At 38.8% G+C, this 2,644-nt stretch overlaps 1 pseudogene across 1 annotated transcript; it reads right to left on the reverse strand.

Annotated features, from left to right (window-relative positions):
- Positions 1 to 454: 454 nt before the first annotated feature.
- Positions 455 to 2,427, reverse strand: LOC145788856 (dnaJ protein ERDJ3A pseudogene; annotated as a pseudogene). The gene is made up of 3 exons (XR_014345581.1): positions 1,928 to 2,427; positions 1,502 to 1,842; positions 455 to 529 (listed from the first exon to the last, which is right to left on the reverse strand). The product of XR_014345581.1 is annotated as a dnaJ protein ERDJ3A pseudogene (transcript).
- Positions 2,428 to 2,644: the final 217 nt, after the last annotated feature.

Consider the following 2,644-nt stretch of genomic DNA (forward strand, 5'->3'; position numbering starts at 1 on the left):
TAGTTTGGAAAACACTGCCGGTAGCAGTAATGTGGTCAGTGTGGAGAAGCAGAAACGACTGTGTATTTAACAAGGTGCAACCGGATTGGACTGCTTTGGCAGAGCTAATAAAGGTGAGAGTAGCGTTGTGGACTTCCTCAGCTTTAAAGGGGGTTAATTATTCGATGCATGACATTATATACAATCTGAGTCAAGTCTGTATGGTGTGTAGTTAAGTGATGGTGTTGCATAAGTGCTGTGTTTGAGTTGTTAAGTGTTGATAGTTTTGTCTGCTCTGCTGTAGAAGGTTTTGAATAAGTGCTGTGTATGAGTCCTGGATCTGTTGAGGAGATGGCTATGTGTTCAGGAGGCCTCTGACCTGTTGGATTTAAGCTGGTATAGTATGAGCTAAATGGGACTGCTGTAACAGGTCATGGTAAGAGGTGGGTGATCCATTGGATGGTCTGGTTTCTGCTCAGTTTAGCATAGTCTGCTGATGGCAAGAGGTGTAGTCTGATTTTATCTGCTGGGCATTTGGTCTGAACTCTGCCTTCATTCAAACAGGTCATGGTATGCTCTCAGAATTAACAGGGGAGGATGATCCAGAGGACATTCAGCAGTATGTACAGAGGACTGATTTCTTGATCTGTATAGAGGAGGGTGGTCTGTGCAGTGGAGCATGTTCTTGGTCTGTGCAGTAGAGTGTGTTCCTGGGGGCTAATTCACCTTGAATCTGGTTTGGGTTGGACTGGGTAGGTTGCAGATGGAAGGCTGCAGCTCTGTGTTGTTTTGTTTTTTTGGTATTCTGCTTTGGTGTTCTTTGTTCCTTCTAGTTTAGTCTTTCTGTTATCTTGCTTCTTTTCTTGTTCTCTCTTGTTGGTTCCTCACCAGCTGGCGCTTGGTGCTTTTTAGCACCAAGCTCCTCTTTATTGATGTAATATTGCTCTTTGTATGTTTCATCAATAAAGATTTATCTTTGCCGATCAAAAAAAAAAAAAAAAAAAAAAAATTATTCCAATGAAGTTCGATTAATCCTCATTATAGAGCTTAGGCCTCGTTTGGTAAGTGGCTTTTTTAGCCAAAAAGTCACTAAAAAAACCAAAAAGCCAACACCCCATACCAAAAAGTCAAAGATTCCCTTTTCTCTCTACTTTTTGCACATCTTTTCGTAAAAAGTTAAAAAGTCATCCCAAATATATTAGTTTTTTTTACATCACATTTTACCCAAAATGCCAAAAAGTTACTAAAAAAGACTGTTCCCAAACGAGGCCTTAATGATAAAATAATTTGGGGAAATTGCAAATCAGTTATAAGACCAAATACAAACTACAAAGTCATGGAAAAGTTTATCACTTCAATTATTAAAATCGGTAAACTTTACCACTTATTTGAAATTTTTTTGGAAACATGCACTGAAATGCAATTTCGCCAAATAATTTCACGGGCATGCCAGACCACCAGAAGCATTTGATTAACATATGTATGAAAAAATAAAATTGGCCAATGAGCAGATATAGCTTACCTCTGCATCATAGAAAACAAAACGTTTGCGATACAAGCCACTAAGAACATGCCAAATAACAGGGTATCTTTCTTTGCCGAGAGAAGCAACACTTTAGGTAATGTCTCTCCAGTCATAGAAGAGAACTCCAAATGATTCAAGTCCAACACGTTTTGAAAACCTTGGGAGATGTTCTTGACAAAATGTTTTCAAACGTTTCACCGCCAGATCACCATTATACTCTACCAAGGAACCACTGTCACTTACTCTGTATGAATAAACAAACACCCTGGGTGTTCTGCGAGGATATACACCTAGATCCTTACAAAAGGACGACTCGGTTCACAATTTATGCTTCCAACCTAAAAGAGAAAGGCATAACAATGAATGAATATACGATATTCAGTAGATACCTAATGAAAAGAACATATACAGGATGCAACATACCTTTAATGCTCCTTCCAATGAGTTAGCTACCTCTGTATAACAGATTCATAAGACTGAGGCCCCTTCAATGTGGAAGTACAAGATAACAGAAGCCAAGTCATTACTTTATCAATTATTTCCTTCTTATAAGTCTGGACATTTACAGCACGGATGCTCTTAGGGGCACTGCTAGACTTGGATTCGGACCTGGTCAAACCACTGAAACTTTCAGACTAACCCCCACCACCCCCAAAGAAGTTGGAAAAAATATCTTCTAAACCGAAGCCAAATGAGCTATGGCCACCAGGGCCACCAAAAGAAAATGAGAATGATTTTGAACTTCCATGTCCCCCACCCATATTTTGCCATTCATTTGGCCTGAAGTTAAACCCATTTTGTCTTGGTCCACTTGTGAAGTATGTATATCCTCCTTGGTCGCCAGCATTGCCAGCATCAAACCCAGGACTACCTTTCTCATCCCTGTATAGATCATAATTTTTTCTCTTTTCTTCATCAGATAAAATATCACATGTTGAAAAAGGCAAACAAAGGGATACAATTCATCACTTAAAGCAAGAAATAAAAGAGCAAACACAAAATGTCCTCAGGAAGAGAAGTATGCACTGAGGTCCTAATCATCCATTCTCAAACTTTCAAAAATCAAGTCAATTAAACATTTTAACTACTCTTAAAACAAAACCTAGGGGAGAAAGCTGACAATATAAAACCAAAAGTCTT

The sequence above is a fragment of the Camellia sinensis genome, chromosome 12 (genome assembly GCF_055761805.1).
Source record: "Camellia sinensis isolate YWXY chromosome 12, ASM5576180v1, whole genome shotgun sequence".
Lineage (NCBI taxonomy): Eukaryota > Viridiplantae > Streptophyta > Magnoliopsida > Ericales > Theaceae > Camellia > Camellia sinensis.